Below are 24,121 nucleotides of genomic sequence, written 5' to 3'. Positions count from 1 at the left end.
CTGCTCCCTGTGCTCCTCACGGCATCCGAGAGGACCCTTTCGAACTCTCGAATGACTCCACCCAGCGCGCACGCCGAGTGCGCATTGGTTTTCTTACCCTTCATGTCAGCCAAGTCCTCAAAGGATCCCATTACGCGCCTAACGTGGGGGCTTCCTACCACCAATAGTTCCACCCTCTGCGATTGCCCGGAACTTGCAGGCTGATTGGTTTCGTCTGAAACGGGATAGGCGACAGCATCTGGCTCAGTGACAGTGTCAGGCGCAGACAGCACCTGTAACTTAATTGTCAGACAAACCGGGGAAGTTTTACGAGCGGCCGCCTGGGAAGTCTTTAGCCACCTGCTTCACCCCTGGGGCGACCTCCCCTTCGACCACAGGGGAGGGGTCAGCCTCAGTGCGAGCAGTAACTGGATTAGCCACCGGTGAGGAACGATCGGAGGACTCTGACGAGCTGGACGTTCCTTGGATCCCCACGGCCAGCGCACAACGGTGTTACACATCCACTGCAGTCTCAAGCTGTGTAACCGAAGACATCACAGCCTGAAGATGAGAGCGAAGTGTCACCAAATCGGCTCGCATCCGCACGCTACAATCGCAGTCCCTGTCCATACTAAAGACCGTGGGAAACTAAACTATTAATATAAATGAACTACCGGCACGTGCTGCGCACCTGCACTGTAGACCGTGACGAAAACGCACCAACTGTGTCTCGTAATACGCAGATATTCAGAAACCTAACCTACGAAGCACTCAGGTTAGACTAAATACTTTTAATATGTCACAAAATCGGTTTACTTTCTGACGCAAATGAAAACGCGAGAACAGTGGCTACTAGATATTAAATTTACGCGCAGAAACTCAAGAAACTAAAGTATTGAAGCACACAGATGATATAATAAACGAAATGTGCTCCTGGTTGGGAACTCGTAGATGTCACAGAAGCGGTTACTTCCCTGTTGCTTCGCTTCTTCTGCATTATCCTTCTGAGATCCCACTAACAATATCGATCAGCATTTGCAGTCTGCATACACGACAGAAGCTCGATCAGTAGAAGACTCCTTAACGATCACAGAGAGTGTCCGTTAATTTTTTTACATATATCCTTTATTAATAAGAATTTATTGCTTAGACGTGATACTCAGGTACGAACCCCTTATAACCGGTTGTTGATTTGTTTGTAATTTGGCAAGGTGTCCGTATTTGTCGCACCCGTTGACTATATCAGCTATATAGTCACCCATCACCAGCCTGTTGTCTGACTGGCTTGAAGCAGCCTGCGGCCCATCACAGATTCCTCTCCTGTGCCAACCTAACCATCTGATACATTCTCAGTTACCTGCTGGACTTATTCCAACCTCTGTTTTCCTCAACAGTTTCTACCCTCTAAAGTTCATTCTTGAACCATGAAAGTTATTCCATTATGTATTAACAGATGTCCAGTCATTCTGTCAGAATTTTCCATACATTCCTTTCCTCACCGATTCTACGGAGAATCTCATTACTTAATTTTTCAGTCTACCTTACTTTCAACACCATTCTGTAGAACCACATCCCAAATTCATCGGTACTCTTCTGGCCCTGTTTTACCATAACCCGTATTTCACTACAATAGAATAATATGCTCCAAACGTACATTCTCAAAAATCTCTTCCTCAAATTAACGGGTATATTTGACAGTAGTAGACTTTTACTGGACACGAATGATCTACTGTGTTTTTAATGTCCTCCTTTCTCCGCAGAATTCCTAAACTTCCCCTACTTTGTGAACCGCAGTAGATTTTACGTTTCTCACTGTTCTCAGTGTTGCTACCTCTCATTATTTTCTCCTTCCTTCCGTTTACTCTCAGTCCATATTGTGTACTCGTTAGACTATTTATTCCACTCACTGAGGAAAGCAACGTCACCAGCGAATCTAATCGTTACATGCTTGGTGAGCAGTCAGCCTGTGTGGAATATCTAAAGGACCGAGGGAATTTTTCCCAAACTACTTTATGCCAATCTGTTTTACGATTTTGTATAACGTACTATGATGAAACAGTGGTTGGATCTAGACATTTGCGAACAGGATGTTACTCGATGTGATTCTGCGCACGCTCGTTTCACGTGTGCAGGGTTGGTCTTAACACGGGACGCCACCTCAAAGGCATTGAAGACCGTAGGACGCCTTAAGGGGATACGGAATCACCTATCCCCCCAATGTTAATATATGCCTACTATAGGGAACATTTTCTCACAAACTGCTGGAGACAGAGAGGTAAAAACTTTACTGTATGTGCATTCATATGTTACAACAATACTGAAACAACAGTTTATTGTCAAAGTATTTTCTTACAGAGATATTGTACATTTATTTTTAAGTAAATTTTTTCCATCGCTTTTTACTAGACTATCACCCCTAAGTCTTTTGTAAATCAAGTAATTAAAAAATCGTTGTTTCAGTATGTAATAGGGACCTATGTCACTACGTCATAAAAATTTCAGACTTCTAGGTTGACCAGTACCTGAGATAATGTTCCTAGATGAAGTAAAAAGTAAACTTACGGGAAACGGAGAAAGAAGATTAAAACATTCCTGATCCGTAGCTAATACCCCCTTCACAGACTTCATAATCATCTTCAAGTCTTCTTTTGGCACCCCTCTGCACCTGTCTTGCTTTTTTCACTAATGTCTTGATTATATTATCAGCATGCCTTAGTCTGTGCTGATCTAAAAAGAACATAGCACGTACCGTACGGGAACCAACACACATACCCAACTTTTGAAGGACCTGGCATTTAGTTATATTTCCAAGATTGAAGGTTGCCACAGCATCATACACACCAAAATGTAGTGTATTAATTCCGACAAACACTGTTTTTGGGAGACGATGCCATATCACACTATTCAAGCACTCGTTGGGGTTCTGCGTTTTTCCGTGAAGACATTTCATCAGAAGACTTCTGTCAGCCAGATCTCTGAAAATGGGCTTTATTTCTGCCATGATGGCTGATGGTAGACTGTGGTGGTGAATGTATTTCTCTCCTGTTGTTAGTCCCCTATTGTATTTACACCAGCTGTTTTCACCTTTGGGGCACAAACCATGTTGTGGATGCTCATGCGTGGATGCGGTGTGGAAATATAAAGCCCATATAGCTCTCCTCATTTCTTCAAGATTGCCTGTGTTTTGCCTGATTGCAAGGCCATAGCAGTTCTGAATGTGGTCTATTATGGAATCAGTCAATCTTCCTCTGCCATCCAAGGTTTTCCCATCATCTAGTTTTTTCCCTTTCATAACTGATTTTAACCTTCTCAGCCTGGCACCCATTCTCTTCTGCACATGTCCTATACATTCAAGTTTGCTTATATTTACACTGTTCCCATATGGTTTGCTTTCCAAAACTTCTTTGAATGCTTTAGAGTCACCATCTCCCAGATATTTGACATAGCGAACATTATACCACTGTGAAGAGCGATGAAAAATTTTCTTCACCCCAGCAACCTCCATGCCACCACTACTACCATAATAATTAGCAATACAGTCATCACTGTGTTCATTTTTCAGCCTGCCTGTGCACCTACAGTATTTAGACATTATTGCAACATCAATAACCTTGCCAGTATCAACACTAGTTGCTGTTACAACACCATTGTTGGAGGTGTGGCCCCTTTTCTGCCACGTGCCATCAAACGCCACTGTGAGGTCACGACTGCCGTCATTTTCTTCCACTGCTTCTTCCACAGCAACCTGCATTGACTTCTGTGCTACATCTTCAACTGCAGATCCTAGTACATAATTGTAAGCTTCAAACTTTGAAGGTGCACTTGGAAGATTTAGAACACCACATAGCATATCACCAGCTGCTTTGCCCTTACAAATTGCTCGCAATCCATAAACTAACCTAATATTTACACTATAAAGTTCAGTTTTCTTGTATCCATTATTTACAGTTACTGAAACCGAACTTGGAAACTTACAGCTGTATTTACAAACACTGCATATTAAATTAAACTGGGCAGCCAGGCCAACATGGGATTCTACTTTCAGAGAAACGTTTCCATAACATTTTTTGCAGCACAAACTGTTTTCAAGAGCTTCACACAATATATTCGTATCAATGAGTTCAAAAACTTCATTCCCTCTATCAAGTAAATTATATTTCTCTTCCAAATCTCTTAGTTTTTTATGAGAAGCACTGTTTTCATTTGGTGTAAGTTCGTTCGGCAAATCAGTAATAAGTGGATTCACATTTTCCAACAGTGATGATGATGAACTGCTTTGCTTTGCTAATGAATCATTATTTCTTTTCTTTTGCCAGTTCACACGCTTTTTAAATACTTTTGCTTTAGCTCTAGGCATTTTCACTGCGAAAAATGAAGCACTAAATACGAAATAACTCAACAACAACTACTTTCTTATATCACACTGTTTACAAAACAGTCCCGCCACAAAGTCAAAGAGTAACTTGAGGAAACCAGAGAGAAACATTTTCGGGCAACTAGTGTATAAATAGTCGCTGGAAACCGGGATATTTGAATTCATGTCACTTTAAAGGTACTGCCAAAAAGTTCATGGTCAGCCACGAGAGACGTGTATAACTAAAGCGCAATACCCGATCTCACAAATATATAAAAATAAAATAGTTATAATTGTAGTAGAGCTATGTATGATACGTCATTTTAAAGAGGAAACATGGCAGAATATAATACGCCAATAAAAAAAAATTCGATTTTTTAACCCAAAATCCGATTCCGTATCCCCTTAAGGTGGCCCTCTGATGGTCAACAGGAAAACTATTTTAAAGTTCATTGATCATCATTTAATTTCGACTGTGAGTTTAATAACTGCATTTCGTTGGAGCTATTCTTATTATGTTCATTCTGACCGAAATTATTATTATCTATCGCTCAGTGCGGACGTGTTGCATCGTAAAACAAAAGCAGTTTCCATACTCCTAGTTTTTGTGGATATTTAAATTAATTAGTTGAAAGTATTATGGCTTTTATTGCAGTCCAGCATCTACCCCTCCACGTCATAGACCCCTAACATTTCAAAAATTTCATAATCTCCAACACGTCGAGAATATAAATTACAAACTATTATTTACTTGTGTTATTCAAATACTGTACGCGATTTCAGAGCCGACTTTTAGGTTTCAGTGAAAAGAGCGGTATATTTTACTCGAACAAACCAACATATTTGTAAGTTAGCTGTGCATACCTACATATTTATGATTGTTTCAAATTATTCAAATCATTTCTCATACTTACTAAATATTTTTATCTGTTCGGCCAAACTTTTATCATACTATGTTAATATTTATATGTTTTCGGCCTATTCTTATACTTTTTGCGTATTTAGTAAATCAGTTACACACGCTAAGTGAATTTGACCACTTACTACAATGATCTTTTTTTCCATATAGGACCTTTCTCGGCTATGTCAATACTTGTAGTGTTAAGTAACGAACTGCTAGACTGTTTTATCATCTAGATGTTCAGAGAGGTCCACCACAGAATACATAACTTGGGTCATTGCTAGTTACTCTGTGTAGCTTCTTCGACTCTGCCTCTAGCACAATTGAATATAAATAGATACTATTAATTCAGTGCAAGTGTGATTAGCCTTAAGCAACTTTTGCAGTTTCATACTATGGTCTTAAAATAAGAAACTAAACTTATAAATGTTTACTCATTGGCGATTAACAGTGTTTTGGGAATTATATGTTGTTGTAGTGTTAAAGCTGATACTCCACAGCATTAGCAACTGACACATGTAGTCCTAATGAGTATTGTAAAATCACAACAGTATCATTATTTATAATTTTTGAATGTAAATTTTGGTTACGTAGAGAAACATATCATTGATGTTCCGTGAAGAGGTGTGGAGTTTATAGTTTCGCGTCCCTCGCATATTTAACTTGATGTTCAGAGAGTTGTCCCCTGTCTTCGCTTCTCATATGGTGTAGGTATCTGAGCGAATAACATCTTTTCACCATTGATTTTTCTTACTGTTACACAGCTACTTAATTTTCTGCTCATTCAGAATCAGAGAAATTTATGTAAGTACATTGTTGTTCATAGTACCGGTGGGAAGTTATTAACACTAAGATAAAAGATCTTTGTGAGCTTTGACCAGTAGTTGTGCAACGAATGACCTCGACATTACGTGTGATTCGCTGTGAATAAGGGCAGCCTATGTACTGATATTTGCGGCAGTTCACGTATAATATTGTCGTGTGAGATCCACATCTAAAATGGTAACATTGCGAGATACTTCTCTCTGTGCAGACACATTTATAAAGGGAGATTCATGCAACCTTGTTGAAAGCAGTAATTGGTATTTCAGTATCTGTTAAAGGAGAGCATGGTGAGAGTTAAGCCTAGTTAACACAGGAACATTTAAAGTCAGTAGTTCAGAGATGTTTCATTCATAAATTTAATGAATTATACAGTCCAAATATTTATACAATTTAGATGTTTTTGATTCACATCGAGGCACATCTTTCTGGCGACGTGGCATCAGCCGGACTTCGTCGTCATGTATTGTCCTTCTTGCCTCTTGGTGAGCGAGGTTAACCACCCATCATTCAACCGCACAACAGCCTTCACTCGGATTTTCTTCACACAGAATCTCCGATGCACTCCCTGGCGATGTGGCATCGATTGAAATCATGGACTTCTGCTGGCGTTCTTGCCTCATGAATATGTTTACTGCTTGGTGAGCCAGTGTCCCCACCCACACTGCACTTATGCATCAGTTTTCACTCCGACATCCTTCACCCAGGACCTCCGATGCCAATTTTGGCGCTGTGGCATCGGCGGGACTCACTCGTTATCTGATGGTCTTCATGTTTCATGAATATGTTTATTGGCTGGTGAACTTGAGTCTCCACCCATAATGCAATAGCAGAGCAGTTTTCACTCTGTCTTCACCCAGGACCTCCGATGCCATTTTTGGCGATTTGGCTTCGGCGGGACTCACTCGTCATCTGATTGGCTTCATGTCTCTTGAATATGTTAATTGGCTGGTGAACTTGAATCTCCAACCATAATGCAATAGCACAACAGTTTTCAATTTGACTTTCTACACGCAGGACCTCCGATGCGAACTTTGGCGATACGGCATCGGCGGGACTCACCCGTTATCTGATGGGATTAATGTCTCATGAATATGTTTATTGGCGGGTGATCCAGTGTCTTCAGGCACCACGCCACTGTACAACAGTTTTCGCCTCAGTCTTCTCCACCCAGCACCTCCAATACCCTCTCTGTGACTTGGTATCGGCGGGACTTAAACGCCATCTGCGACTTTCTTCCCTCATGAATATGTTTATTGGTTGTTGAGCCAGTCTCTCCAGACTGCATGCAAACACACAATTTTCTTCACCCAGCACCAGTGACACCCTCTCTGGCGGCGTGGCATCGACGGAAGTATCCCGTCATACACCCTCCTTCTTGACTGATGAACATGGTTATTGGTTGATGGCCCAATGTCCCCACTCAACATGTAAGAGCACAACATTCTTTGCCCCCAATTTGTCCACCCGGCACTTCCAACACTTTCTATAGTGACGAGGGATCAGCTGGAGTTCCTCGTCATCTGCCGCCCTTGGAATACGCTTAGTGGGTAGTGAAGCGGTGAGCCCGGCCACCAAGTGGGCTCACAACGGTCTTCGCCGCCACTTTCTCCGCCCAGCACCTCCGACACCCTCTGCGGCGGCGAGGGATTGGCGGGATGTCCTCGTCACACTCCATCACTGGCGGCTCATGGATCTCGGCGGTCGTCACAATTATCCAAGCATCATTGACCTGCACAGAAAATAATTCTTTGCGTTAATATACTTAGAACCTACATCACATAGCAAGAGTACAAATATTTTCTAAGGTAATTTTCTTCCGAAGGATCGACTGTTCTGTTTTTTGTGTGATAGGATAAAAGAAAGACGATTCAAAACATACTCATGAGCAATGACTACCTCATTACTTATGATCCCTCAGCCGTAAATAGCCTTGTGCAACTTTATAGTGGTCTGAAAATGCAAATGTTGGATGAATTATGCCTGTAGTTTGAGGATACCATTTGAATCTACTAGTAGTATACAACGAATTTGGAGCAAAATGTGAATAGATTCAGTATCAAATAACATAAGAAAATCACACGTCCTACATTATTATCCCCTGGGAGATTTGAACATGTATTTCAGCTAATTGCTAAAATCTGACCCACACGTTTTGGGCTCGTTATTAGTGGAGCTATGAGTTCAGTACATCTCATTAAAAGTGGATAGCAATTGATGGGTGGACAAGAAGTGTCACGAAATTGTTGGTCTTGGAGTTTGCGCTGAAAATACAAGAAATATGAACTAAGCTCGTCCCAAGGAGTATGCTAACTTGTGCACTAGATACCGATCAACAGATATATCACAATGATAAGAAATGTAAGATTCGCGAACTCAACGGTCCCGTCAATGTCCTAAGTAATACTTCTTCGGATTTAGATAATTTAGAAGAACGCCACCATTTTGAAGATGGGCAACGTCAGTGGGCAGCAGTGTATGAGCTTTAAATGGGGCGGGACGGTGGTGGTGGTGACGGGGAAAGTTGGGTGGGGGTGCTTCATTATTCGCCAGTGTGTAGTATCAGAACTTGGTCTGGAATTTCGTCGTCCCTATCCTGCCGGTAGTGTGTCACATCCACCCTTAGTGACAGCCGCAATGCTGGCTTACCTTCCTGATGACTTTGCCGCAATCTCCGTCAACAGCAGCAGGCGGTGGCCGGGTCTTCTCCGCCTGCGCTGCCAGCAGCACCAACTCGTCCACGTCTGAGCGCAGCCGCCAACGCGCGGTGCTCATCCTCTGTGGGAGATTTGTTTCCACCGTGACAATGTATTCTTTTGCGGTTACTTGCTTTTTTTCTACTCATTATCTAAAGTATAATATTTCTTGTGTGTTTATTCACGTATAAAATAAAAACTATTGCAATATTAACGTTATCAAATTTGGCAGATTTGCAAATTTCAGTTAATGTATCAAGAAACCTGCAATTTAGCTGCTCATCGTTGGACTGGTTTTCGAATGGTAGTAAGGTGAGAACATAGATACTATTTTGCCTTGTGTCGAGATCGAAAATATGTTGTAAGTAGAATAGTGAATCAAGCTAATTACTCTATAAATTAGTTCATCAAGTTAAAACGATTTGTTGCCAACTCTTGAAGTTTTACATGTTACTAACAGCATTATACTTCTCATACCTATCACTATATTGATGAAAATGTGCGGGTGAATAAATGTGACTTCAGTAAGTTATATCATGCAAAATATCTATTGTGTCCGAGTGTATTTGCATTTATATGCAGATATGAACAGTAGTTTTTGTCGAACTGCTGGGTACAATGTACTCATTAAAGGAATGTCTAGGCAGTCCATCGATACTTCCATTGATTGATGCCAGAAACTCGTTTATACGAACGTATGAAGTCAATTGCTATTAGAAAATTGACTTTCTTCGATTAACTAAGGTAGACTTGCCACTTTCAGTAATGGTTATAGCAATTTGTTATGTAATGGGTGTATTGTCCTACTAAGTACAATATACATACTCATAATTATTACTCTTTTTTCAATAAATCTCGATGTTTCTTACCTCTGGCTTTCCAATTAAATCTTCATCTATCAAGTCTTCGAAAGACTCATCATCTGACTCCGTCCTAAAGCGGAGGCAGAACGCGCCCAAAAGCCTGCGGAACATCTGCGAAGCAAAGTAAATAATCATCTCAAGTATCGACCAGAGTTAAAACGTTAATATTTTAGAATGACAGCGTGTCCACTGTTGGTGGCTGGGCAGTCATGAAGTTTGGAATTAGAACATGTTGACAATATGCAGATGAAACTACTGGAAACGTCTCCATCTCTGATAATGAATGATTTTTTCCGAAATGTAAGTATTAGTTCACAAATAACTTATAAAGTCTTACTGGAGTAATGTTTTTAGGTAATAAAACGATACACTCAGACTAATTCAGTGTCAGTGACACTGGGTGGACTTATTATGTTTAGTAGATGAGAAACACAAACATCTTTCTGATTGATGTTAGATACATCACGTAAGAGTGATGGGTTTCACTGTTCATATAGTAACATTTTTTCAACATTACATGTGATGTTAAACAGAATGCTATAAGTTACACATGTGGTACTTTTCTTGTTGGTTACTTCTATGTGCCCTTCCTGCATATTCCCACACTTTATTCACCTTACCAGTTTAATGCCACATCTGCGTGAAAATAGGCTACCAGTCTTTTTCTCGGAAACGGCGCCCAAAGAAAGGGATCATAAGTACCAAGCGTCCAACAACCAGTCCCACTCTTTATAACGAATGACAACCCCCACCGCGGTGGTTACCTTGTACTAAGGATGAGAAGGAATAGCTGACTGAGGTAGAGGTGAGTTTAAGTCACACCTGATTCATACGGCTGTATATGGTTTCAAATCATCATTAAGTCACAATTATCTATTTATTTAGGGGCTTTAGATCAGCTTCATTGGGAGAAAAATGTAGTCATTCATCTCAAGAGGAAGTGGTGTTTTGCTGTCACAGCGTTGTCCAGCTCTACTGCAGAATAGTTGGTGTCCACAGTTTGGCTTTCTGTTGTCTTGTGATTCTGCTAATTAGTTGGTGACTTTCAGAAATAGTCAGCATACTATAGGTCCAATAGCCGAGCTCGCTTAAACTTCATTACTTCCTGAAACTACAAAATAGCTCTGATCACATCATTTGTGAACGTAGAAGGAGACAGTGAAACAATACTAATGCCTCATAGAATATTTCGGTTCTAGAAGGCATGAGATGAATTCAAGTGTAGTAGCACGTGTCTTTCGATTTCTGAATTTACACTGTGGGTTGGTGAAACAACCTTCAATTGAAGTGAAATAGAGACCATGCGTTGCTCACATCGTCAGATTGATGGAACTCAACATGCTTCTCTTGAAACTGATTCTAAAAGTGTCTAGTTTTTACTCTAGACACTCATCCCTGCTTCCTCTGACTGATACATGTGGTGCGGTTAAGGCTATAAAAAAGCTCTCAAACGGCTGTAACTCTGGGATTCATAAGAATATGCCTGCAAAATATACGTGCAAATGCAAGCAGATATTCGGTGATGATATTCACGTAAATCACAATAATGCCGACAATTGAAACCATGTCGAGAAAATATGAATATGAGAAAAGAGTGAATGATGCGTATTCATTTTCTACGAAAAAAATCTGTAGCTATCTGTGTTGGATGAGGAAACACTAAGTTGAGAATGTAAAGTGAAAGAAAACGAAAGGTCTTGCATTAGGGCCATAACTTGTGTTTGCCGGGACTAATAGAGAGTTGCGTGTTCTACTGGCTGGCGAAAGTTCCACCGAAACGAAAGCCGCATCGAGTGATCGCCAAGAAAGCGTAGTAAGACCTCTAACGGTCTCGGTATGCTAGTACGATAGGATCAGAAGCAGCACAAGAATGTCAGCCGATGATTTTCTTTCTTGCAGAAATTTACCGTCGTTCAACAATTCTATACAGGTACCGAAAATTTATGGTAAAATTGATAATCGTTATGTTTAATTACGGATAAACGTGATAGTGCCTACAACAAAGATAAATAATCACATTCCCTGTGAACACAAGAATAGTTCTGAACATACCGAGCACGTGACGCTACATAGTATAAATTTTAGGGTAGTACAAAAATCAAAATGCAATGTGACCGTATCTATATATATCAGTATTAGGAAAGGCGAAAGCATGACTTTCGTTTCTTTGAAGTGCATCTATAAATGAAATTGCCTACAAGCTATTACTGGGTTACAGTATATGGTAGCAGTATTATTTCTGTGCAAAATGTCACTAGAAATCATGCGAATTCTGAGACGCGCTGGTAGCATAGGGCAACTGAAGAATAGGATTTAACTCATCGGCTTTGCCATCATAGTCATATATTAATCACGGATATTAGTGTGCTTATTTTCGAACCGCTTACAATAAATCGATTATATTTAGTGGCAAGACGTCATAACCGTATATAAAATTAAATGAATATGTTATTAAGAAACAGATATTACGAATGCTTATTGTCGCTTGTGGTAATTTTAAACAATTTGTGTACACATTTCGAATTTCCTCGTTTTTGAAGAGCAGACACTTCTTCTTCGGTCAATTGTCGTTCAGTGAGTTTGACCACTGTGCGTGACATGTCGGGAATCGCCTTGTCTGTCTGCTTCCGGCATCGTTCTAACTTTGTCTTCAGTCGTCCAGTGCAGCGCTCTAATTCGTTCAACTTGCCCGTGTGAGTGATGCGGTCGACCTTGTCCCAATCAGCTCGATGTATTGTGCTACTTACTTGATAGAAAATGTCCAAAAGTTCAACATCCGTTCTTGCCAAGTCTCTCCGTGTTGTAAGAATTCGTTCACGAAGGAAAGATCGTTCCTTTCTCTCGTAGACAGTATTTGCTTGGGCGCTGGTGAATAGGCTCTAACATTTCAGGAAAATAGAGTATAAAGATGCCAGTTATTTAGAGCACGGGCTAGGAATAAACAGATCGTAACGTTTCCTTAGAAGAATCTACATCGACCATCAGAAAGATTCTCGCAGCACTTTCTTCAGGAGAGGTCAAACTTGCATTTCATAGACATTACATTCCTTCGAGAATGAGAGTAAAGGCCCGACAGAATGATCAGTTATCAGGTGGGTATTCAGGGGATCGGAATCGTTCACTGTGGGTCATGAATCACGCTCTCCACTCCACCAAACAATATAGGTGTAGATGCAGTTGCAGATGCAGATGAGTAAAGCTCGTCGGTCAATTCCTTCTGATGAGGGAAGTCCTTGTCACTAACGATAGTCCAGTGAGAATTGATATTGAACTAAAAATCAATTTTTAATATGCCACGCATCTTAAATCAGAAAATAGACTATAAGGGTCCCTAGTGCCGTACAGAAGGTTAAGCCCTTACACATAATACAGCAAAACTATTGTTAGTGAATTTTTGATAGCTAAGAAAAATGCTTGTAAGATTTAAAACTAAAAACGTGGACAGTGCTCAGTACATAATAGACAGGACGTAAATTGTCCAGGAATTAATAACTATTTGCATACGTTCCTCGTTTTTCGTTTTAGATCTTACAGGTACGTTCATAGTTTTTGAACATTCGCTATCTCAAAATTTTCAGGACTATCTGTAAGAAAATAAGAACCTGCAATTGTATATGAAAAATAATTTATACTTCTTACTCCGATTTAGAAACGTGGTACATTAAAACTTGATTTTTTTGAAAATAATTATTTCCTGCTTCTTATCTTATGTGTGTCAAACTTTATCAACCTATTTCAAATATCTTCATGAGAACGCAACGGTCACATGTGGTGTACCTGTGAAAGGCCCCGGCCGATTTCCTTCCCCATCCTTCCCTTACCGTATAGGACCCATGATCTCACTGTTTGGTCTTTTTCACCGAATCAACCAAATGCATTGTGGTATATTTCAGGTTCATTTTAGTTTCTCTTCACCAGAGTTTACCAGTTCATTAGTTCCTCTTATGTATATCCCGCGATAAGCCCGTGAAATTAAAGAATTGCAGATATCCAGGCTCACATGGAGACTACCTACAAAGACGAACAGGGAAAGAGGGGGCTGACAATTGTATCCATAGTACCCACCTCCATGAATCGGTCAAAAAATCGAGTTAAAATTTCACTCTCATCCACTTTTGAATTACGTTGTAACATATCTAATGTCCAACTCATCGGCATTAGGACTCATAGACAAAGTACCTTTGGCCACACACCAGACAAGGTAGGAACATAATTTTTGCATTCTAATGAAGTCCTGGACTGTGTTGAAAGTTTCGAGTCTCTACCTCATCGAAAAGTTAGTTACAATTAACTGCAATACCTGTATTCAACAGACAGATAACAAATCGACCTAACAGAAAATTAGTAGAAAGTGATAGTATTTCTGGCGATGTGATGTTAGAGAAAAATCCTATAAAACGACGTATACAGCATAAGCACGCATTCAAACGATCAGTAAGCTACTACATACATGTCAAATCAAGAACTGTAATCTGAAACTGCCAAAAATGTGACAAACTAGTACTGTAGAGAAATTCGAACCCAAATGCTTGCCTGTGGGCGGAAAGGCTGTTATAAGCTGAATAAAAACCGCGCCGCGATAGTGATCCTAGCAACAAAAGTAACATCTAGTATGAAGTACGCATTCTGCAACGAAATATGTGCTTGGATGGCTCAGCTCACAGCAGGGTTCTTCCGAAAGCCACAGCTGAGAGTATAAAGTCAATGCTTTTTACACGGTTTCGGCTTCACTGGAAATTAGATTGCTGTCAATCTGCTATTGCGGATTGATATAAACGATACTGAAACATGCCCCAACCAAAGTTTCCTGTGTTGGTCTATTTTCTTATGGATTAAAACAGTTAGTAACTCATTCTTAATGTCTATATTTCTGGAATGATGTCTTCTGGTGCACACTTTAACACTATGGAGATATCTCATTAACCAGATTATACCCAGTGCATATCCGCTGCGTGGGAAATTAGGTTTAAGATGCATAGAGCGCCGTGGTTTCTACCTTGCCATCGAAGCTACATCGATATCTCTCTCATGGCTTGCATTTGTTGAGCATTTCTAATTGTGACACAGATAGCGTTAAATGTTAAGACCTTATTACTAATATCAATGTCGAAATTTCATCATATGATGACTTGCTTATAGTAGAGTACTAACACATTTCTCTCTGTTGGTCTTTTTGACGTAGGTGATACTTTGTTTCCACGCCCTGAATAGGTCATCCCTGTAGAAGATGAAAAGATCCGGAGATAGGCTACATACATTTGTAACTACTTGCGTTGTAGGTTTTTTGTACAAGTTACCTATATATTCGATTATAATTTCAGTATCTATGTAAAGAGCTTTAAAAGACTTAATTAGATACGTTGGAAAGAACCTTTTTCCATAACATGCCACAGCTCGTGTCTGCTGACTTTCACAAAAGCTTTTTCATAACCTACGAACGTTATTGCGTCTCTTAAGTTAAATTCTTTTCCCTCCTCTACCAATTGCGTTGTTCTAAAATATATTAAATGGAGGGATCGTCCTATTATGAAGCGAGAATCCGTTGTTAAATAAAATATTAAATGGCTACTGGTGAATCTACCGGATTGCGTGATCGTGGCCCATGAAACTTTTTTTTCTGACTATCCGTCCAGAGTTGTGTTGGACAAATACTGGGGTAATACTAGTTCCACTCTGACTTGTCGACTGACCGCTTGCTTCTGCACGACTCACCAAAACCTGGAGCACCTCCAGGAGGTGTCCACCCCGGCTCTGACCGAAGCGTGAAGAACAAAAATGTTTTTTGGACTGCAGTCATGCAAAATGGAAGATTCAGAAGCAGCTAAGCCGAACGGTCGTGGATGCCTGCATTGGATGATAAAAATTTTGAATGCTCCGTTTATTCTAATTACACAACACATGCACAACGTGTCAATTGATAGCATTAACATTACAGAAGAAGTGAATACCTAAAATGAATTGTAGGAATGGGGACAAGGGTGTTGTAGGTGCAGGCAACACGTATTATGTTTGCCGTGAAGTGTGAAACGGTTTAGTGATTTTACGAGACACGTCACTAGTCACCTCCAATTAAAAGTTCCGCTTTTCTTCAAACTGATACCGTTTGTTGATACAGGATGCTAATTTCACTATTGGAGGAAAATTAGCCTCCTTTTCTGTAACTGGGTATGTCCGTGTTCCAGAACCAGCATAAGCAAAATGTGTACCTGTATCGACAGCTGGTAAGTCGTATACAATAATATCAAATATGTTTGTAATCCACACTTATGCAGTATGCAACGTGGTACAGTACGCTTATATAAAGCAGAACAACGCCTGCTCATAGCCATTACATCCGGTTGATAAAATAAGTAAAAAAAAAATCGTGCAAATTTTTGTAATGCAGAAAAAACAGGTGGGTCCATCATTTACCGAAACGGTGTACGACAATTTTGTGAGACAACTCTCGTACAGTGATCATCAACTCGGACGTCAGGAAGTGATCTATTTTCGGTAAAATATATCTGTTACAATTAAACATCCAAAAATGGCTGGATCTTACTGATTTGACATGTTGGGCCACAATGCACTGCAGTAGTAGTTTACAGGATAATACTGTGGCTAAGAGATGACCGAGAGAATATATTGAGCGAGCACTTACGGTCCCGCTGGTTTTTTCTGTTCTTATATTTGAGGACGGTTCCTGACAAGTAATTCAGATATCTAGCTGACAAGCTCGTCTCGTCGTGAACAAGCACTTAGCGCAAAGAATAACTCAACAAAAATCACGCAGGCACAGACAATATATTTACGCAGCAAGACTAAAAATTGCAATGTTTCTACGCAACTGTCCTCACCAGGTCTTGCGATATCACATTCATGACAAATACGCCTGGTACCTAAACTAATGACCAACGGCCGCTTCCGACTATTCCACAGTGCTTTCCAACACGTGGTTGGCCTGTCATCTTCAGAATTTACCACAACGAATGCGATTCAAAAGCAGAAGTACCATTCACAAGGATGTATGCAACTTTTATCACTGAACACTTTAGTATTCAATATAAAATTTCACCCTGAGATTTATTTATTACCTATTATGAAGGAATAATTTCTGGCGATGTCTCGAAATGAAGCCATGCTCTGTCAGAAGCCGTTATATCTGAGAGCATCTACACGCAGGTGCCTACAGAATTGTGTAATACGTTTCCTTTAAAGCCAAGCAGTCGACTCACACCCATACGCATACTTTTTCGTTGAGTACAGTACCACTGTTCAGCCAGAGCGGTACCTCAGGTCATGTTTTAGTGAGATCTAAAATTATGGTGGTGACTACTTATGGACACATATAGATTCGAAACATACACATCTTGTGAATTTTGATAACAATGAACTTCTGGCTGGACGAAAAACTTTGTATCAGACATTTGCTAAGACGTTCTGAGATTTATTAGCCGACGCACTGAGTTGGTCAGGGGTAATTGTGGTGTGCAGATCTTCGATAAGGTGGAGTCTAAATACAGTGAGCGTGAGGAAAGAATAAGAAATAGTTGCGATGTTTTCATGGAGACCGTAGTTGAAGATGGCACATACATTACGATGAGGACTGACTTAACTGCGGAGGAATTCATGCAGATGGCGAAGCTACGTTTCTATAGTGCGTCTAAATGTGTATGCAGTAGTATATCGAGATCCACATAGCGAAATAACACCCTTGTGAGAACCATTCAAACACTTACAAAGCGAAACGTTACGTGATGGTAGGGAAGCGTTCTAGATGTGGGACTGCACGCAGTTTCTAGGCCACTGCCGTATGTGAAATATGAGCAAAACAGAATGTGCGATGAACTAATATCTACGGTAAGATATTCGATTCAAATTAAAGGACTACTTTTCTACTGTTCCTGTACCCTAAAGTGAGGCATGGTGAATAGACAGCGCTAAGAAATTCTGGATACTTAATCGTGAGACATCAGCTACACAACAGTATCGAAAAAATGTAACCATCAACATTGAGAGTGCTTAGAGGAACTTCTTTCCACTGCCACAGAGCAGATAAATAATATTCACCTTGCTTTATTCCCTTCCACATCAACAAAATTTCTTTTTTATTGTAATAAAATGTTAAGAAAGTCACATCGAGGTCAGATGTCCAGTTCTTAAGAAACATTCTGAAACAAATTCTTCATAAATATTTCCCATAATTTCCTGGAAAAATGAAAAATTTTAGGAAGACTTTATTTTCTCTAATGTCGACAGAATTTCTATAACAGAGACAGGTATTTATCTACTTATATTATTGAATAAAACCGTGATGAGGGTGAACAGACACTGACCGCCATTTTTTTCAGCTATCATTGTGTAGCTGTTGGGAATTCAGCTATTATGTAACGTTTTGAAGATGGCAGTTTGTTTCGGTCGCTCGTAACTAATCGGCTACCGATGTACGACTCGCGATTGCTAGTCTTCACATCCCAACGTTCACCACTCAATCAACAACTTCACAATAGCACGTGAGAGCTAGGTACACCGTATATGCACATTTATCAGAACGAGGGCAGGCCATTTAGACCCGTATACACAGCTACACGCATTAATATAGAACAGATTCTCATCCACATTTTCTGTGTTAGTGCTATGTTCTAGAGCTGCAAGAACTATATGCATTTAAAATGAAGCATAAGACTCGGTAGCTGAGAAGCACGTTAAAGCTGTTGACCACTTACATATTCAAAGGCAGATGTACGCCTAATATCGACATGGGAAAAGTGTGCAAGACCGAGAAAGTGTATGTGAATGTATGGGAGGGACACACACACTCAGACGCACGTAGACTCACACATACACACACACACACGCACACGCACACACACACGCACACGCACACACACACACACACACACACACACACACACAGAGAGAGAGAGAGAGAGAGAGCTAACTAATAAAACCTTGGTCAAAAGTGGCGGCTTTTCTGGCTAAGCAGTGGATATCATGAGAGCTGCTCCTAGTTCCGCTACGTCCTAACGACAAACGTTTTGTGCCACCGAGATTGAGCAGAATCAGCAGCAATGCTGAAGATGTCCAACATAGCTCTGGTCGAAATGATAGGAGCAGTAAGGTATCACGGACAATAGCCACTGAAGCCGGAAGATTCACCAGCAGCAAAGGCGTTCTGTGGTGAAAGACGTAAGTTTATGATCAAAATTTTGAATACCTCGTTTAATGTAATTATGTAACAAATGGTCGCAGATGACGGAGGTGTCTATAATAAGACTATACCGTTTTGGAAAAGGACCTGCAGAGTATCTATATTGGTGTAGGGTCTGACAGTTTACCAGGACGTTAGATTCATTTCTCAGTGTTTTCAAACAGACCCGATTGTTCTACGAGGGTAATCCCAAAAGTGTTGTCTCCCATGTTTTATAAGTACATAGACCTGTTTATTTCTGCAATGGATTACACCATTTTACTGCTTGAACATTTGGGTACTTTTCTACATAATCACCATTCCTGTCGATGCATTTTTGTAGACTCTGTGGCGGTTTTTGTGTGCATATTTCGTACCAGCTAGCCACCATACTGTTCAGAAAGTTATGAACGTCTTCTTTCACCTTGTCGTCGGAGTTGAATCACTTTCCAGCCTAATGTTCTTTTAACCTAGGTAGCAGGTGATTGTCACTTGGCGCCAAGTCAGGACAATAAGGTGAGTGGGTGATTATGTTCCAATGAAACTGTTGCAGGAGAGCAACGGTTTGCCGAGCGATATGTGGGCGAGCGTTGTCATGAAGAATGTGTACGCCCCTTCTCAACATTCTTCTTCTACTATTCTGAATTGCCCGTTTGAGTTTTTTCAGATTCTCACGGAACCTGTCAGCATTAATTAAGGTCCCACTGGGAATAAAGGCGACCAACAATACCCCTTTCCGATCCCAAAAAAACGGTTGTCATGACTTTACCTTCAGACTGTGTTTGTTTGAGTTTCCGCGGCTTTGGGAAAGAAGAATGCCGTCACTGGCGGGATTGCTGCTTGGTGTCAGGTTTCGTAACCAGTGACAATTGAGTCCGGAAAGTTGTCCTGTTCGGCTGCAAGCGGTGAAGAAATGCGCGTGTAGCATCAACTCGTTGCCGCATGTGGTTCTCAGTTAGCATGCATGGCACCCATCCTGCACACATCTTCCGGTAGTTCAGTGTCTTTGTTAAAATTCTGTGACCGGTGCTTCGGGAAACCTCAGAAACCAACGTGCAGAAATCATCCAGGGTGATCCGCTAATCTTCGTGCATGCTTTGCTCCACCTCCAGCACTGTCTCCTCAGAAAGTGATGGTCTCCAGCTGATTTGTTCGTCGTGAACTTCGGTCCGACCATCTGCAAACTCTCTACACCACTTACGAACATGTTTGACATCCTGCACGACTCTCCACACAATTCCGTCAATTGGCGATGGATTTTAATCGACTCAGTGCCCTTTGCGTTTAAAAACAGAATAACTGTTCGCAATTCGGACTTGGTGGTAACATCCAATGGGAGCTCCATTCTCAACGGCTGGCAAGCCAAGACTGAGCGCCTCAGCGCGGCGTAAGCATATTTACACACAGAGCGTGAAGCACTCTTCATAACAGTATGACCAACTGCCACACAGAGTTCTGTACTTATAAAGAAATAGTAGACCTTATTTTTGGGATTACTCTCGTACTTTACTTAACAGGCAAACAGAAAATCCGGTGCTACCTTAACTGGAATGACACCATAAAGCAAATAGTAGAGAACGCATATACCAAAAGGAGATTCACATTACGAGTTTTAAGGAAATGTAACACATCTAAAAGAGAAGTGCCTAGCAAAATATTTGTTCGAATGATTCTCGAATACTGCACATCGCTCTGGGACCATTGCCAGGTAGGACTAAAAGAAGAGGGAGAAAGAAAAGACTCAACGAACAGTGGAATGCTTTCTCACTGGATCGTTTGGTCGACGCTGGAGCGTTACAGACATGCGCAACTAACTGCAGTGGCCGACGCAACAAGAGAGGCATTGTCCATCACACTGTGGTTTACCACTGAGTTTCCAGGAGAGTACTTTCCACGAAGAGTCGAACAATACACGTACTTCCTTCCACATCGCGAAAAAATCATACCGAGAAATTAGAGAAGTCAAAGCTAATAGAGTCGTATACCGAAATCTGTTTTACCCAGGCGCCATTCGTGAATGGAACAGAGATGGGGGAATCATTTAATGGGACCAGAATTACCTGTCGTCACCCACCATCAGGTGGGGAAAGGAGTACCGATGTAGATGTGGGATACAAACACAACCTATTCATTAGTAATTAATTATATTACCTAATAGGTACATAGCCAGAATTAGTCGTAGAAATGCTACGAGAAGTGTCGAATAGGCGTCACAGGTTATTTTTGCTGTGCCGAGTGAAAGGCATAGAGCTTTGATGATACATACCAATAGTCCACATCCATATATGCTCTGCTTTATTTTACTAATCCATACCCATACATGCTCTCCTTAATATCAAAATAATAAGCGAACTCTTTCGTCTGTCTGCTTAGCTTAAGAGAAGTGGCGTTGAGAAGATAATTTATATTTAGGAAGGAAACCTGCCCCCTCCACTCCCCATTGGTTAGGCCATGCCACAGAAGTAGGGAAAACAATTAACATACGTATATTGGCAGTTGGTGAGTCATGTATCAACACATTGTCCAGATATGGGAGAAAAATTAGGGAAAAAGTTTTCTGTAGGTAAAATGACAGTGCTGTGGTACAAGACAGTTCCATGAACAACACACTGAAACTCCTGACGGCAGAAAAGGTGGAGCTTGTGAGTAGGGGTGCGTTGAGAACTCCATTTCTTGAATTTTTCGTGAATGACAAAAAACCGGATGGGTAATTGATTTCGGATATCCTGTACACGAGTTGAGTGTACGAGCCTATTTCACTGAGCTCGTGTGTACAAAATGGTGTTGTCTTTAGTTCATGAAGTGAGAACATATTTATCTAAAATACCATACGGAAGGTCCTGCCCCAAGTGTAACATGTTGTCCATATGTGTTCGACAGTGTCGAACTCATTGCCCTGTTATCAATGGCAGAAAAACATTCCAGAGCATGAGGGTACGAAATGGATTACCGTAGCCGCGGGTTTGCCATCATCTGGAGAGGGTGTCTGGGAAATGTCTCTACTCAGGGTATCTCGCTTTACTAGTGCCAGAAATTTTTGAGTGGAACAGATTTATGCAGTCTACCAGTGAAGCTATTAATAAGAGAAGTCTAATAAGTATCTGTACGTCCAATAATTCACCATTGACTACAGCATGGTCACACAGCTTTACAAGACGCGTTTAGCGATAGACAGCAGCAAGGTGCCACATTTACTTTCCATTTTTTTCCTACCATCACTACAGAGTCCACAACCCAAGTTTGCGCCATTATTTATAGGAAGGCATTTAACACAAATTCTCCCTCAACATTCACAAGTAGGTGGTGACTTAATAAACATAAAGTCGGTCGCTACGTAAATGCGGACTCAATGAAGTTATTTAGTGCACCCACATAAGACAACTGGACAGTAAATGACGGGGAGATGAAGTCTGTCCGTAAACTGAACAGCGAGTATCGCTCGTGATAGAGGAAGTCACTTTTATATGAAGAGCCCTACAATTGTCGTACAAGATGACTTAGAATCAGTTTCCTCTCTAGCAGTGGAAAACAGTGTGCAGAATTCTATGTATACGCCATTAACATTCGTTTCTTGCCTTGGCATTATTAGTAACTCCTATATGTGTTACATATAGTTTTATGTACTTTGTGCAAAACAGAGCAGGGGGATTGGTACTTATATTTTAGTGACACATTTTGTAGTTCCCGTTTATCGATAAAAATTAGATAGTATGACTAAACATCTAATGAAGCAAGATACGTCTGATACGGCACGTCAGGCCACAGATTCTAGCAGAAGTATTCTGCACACGACATCTACAACAAATGATTTTAATTTGGGTAAACAAGATGTTGACAGGTCACTTACGGTTCCGTTCAGCGTCTCACTCTACGCTGCCTTTTTACGTTCTTCTATCTGAAGACGGTTTCCAGCAAGCTACGCAGATATTCAGTTGAGAAGCTTGTGGCGCTGAGATCGAAAACTATAGCACAACGAATAACTCGACAAAAAGCACGTAAGCACAGACAATATGTTTACGCAGCACGATTCAGAATCGCAATGTTGCTACGCAACTGCCCGCATAATGTCGTGCGATATTTAATTGTTGACAAATTTGCCTGGGATATAAACTAATAACGGATGACCGCTCTTGGCTGTACCACAGAGCCTCACCAACAATACGTATTGCGTTACTAGCCTGTTAAGATGAAAAGTGTCCAGTGTAATTCAATACAAAAGTACACGGACCGTTAACAAAGGGATTTGTAAATTCCAGGAATGCGCAAATTAATTTCTAATTAAAAATTTCACTATCAGATTTCTTATTTTTTTATTACGAAATTTAAAGGAATTATCTCGCTCTATTTTTTAGATGACGTATTTATATAAAATAGAATATCTGTAAGAAACTGCCTGAACAACTGGGTAACAACATGTCTTTAAAAGCAAGCGGTCGATCTACCGCTTTACTCATATTTTTCGATGACTGCAACACCTCGCTTTGTTTCCCTTGCTGTTAATTTTGATCAACTTGTAATTAGTTGTAAAGTGATGGTGATAACTGCGCATGAATATAAACTGATTTGCAATACCTGTATCTTACGTAGTTTGAATAACACTGAACCTTTAGTTGGACCAAATATGTTTGCATCAGACATTTACCAACAACGTTTGGGATTTATCAGCTGACACATTGACTGAGTTTGTGGTTCGATGGAGTGTGCTAAGGCATTTTCCATGTTGTGAAAGGATTTAGGATGGGGTCTGTGTCCTTCGAGTGTCAGAAGAGACAAAAATATACAATGGTTTGGAGGGGTCGCTATATTTCCCAATGGCTACACACCCAATGCGATGGGGAATAACGAAGGAGGAATTCTGGCGTGGTGTTAAGCTGGGTTCATGACAGGTTCGAAGCGCGTGTGCGGTAGTTAAAGCTAGGTCCCCCCCAAGCGAATCGACCTCTCTTGTGGTTATCATGTACACACACGATTCAGCTCTTTCAATACAGAACTGTATGTGTGGTACAGCGATAGGCAATCTAGGTACACTTACTTGGCCAGTGCTTTATTTGAAATATGCACAAAACAGGAAGAGAAAGAAGGAATTTCATTAATATGAAGAGACGTACATATATTTGATGAAAATTAGTGGGAAACTACGTTTCAATTTCGGACACATTACCTGCACCAAAAAGTGAGACTTAATCAAAAATGAAAGCTTACTTTTGAAACTGACTTCAGGAGGGTTACACAATTTGTCGAAGTTCAATCACAAGACATTCCCCGTACAACAGTTTCTGAACCGTGTAATTATCAATCCATAGATGCGTATACTGAAGAAGAGCAATAAACTGTTAT

This window comes from Schistocerca americana, chromosome 6 (genome assembly GCF_021461395.2).
Source record: "Schistocerca americana isolate TAMUIC-IGC-003095 chromosome 6, iqSchAmer2.1, whole genome shotgun sequence".
In the NCBI taxonomy this organism is placed as follows: domain Eukaryota; kingdom Metazoa; phylum Arthropoda; class Insecta; order Orthoptera; family Acrididae; genus Schistocerca; species Schistocerca americana.
Note: the sequence above shows the minus strand (reverse complement) of the source record.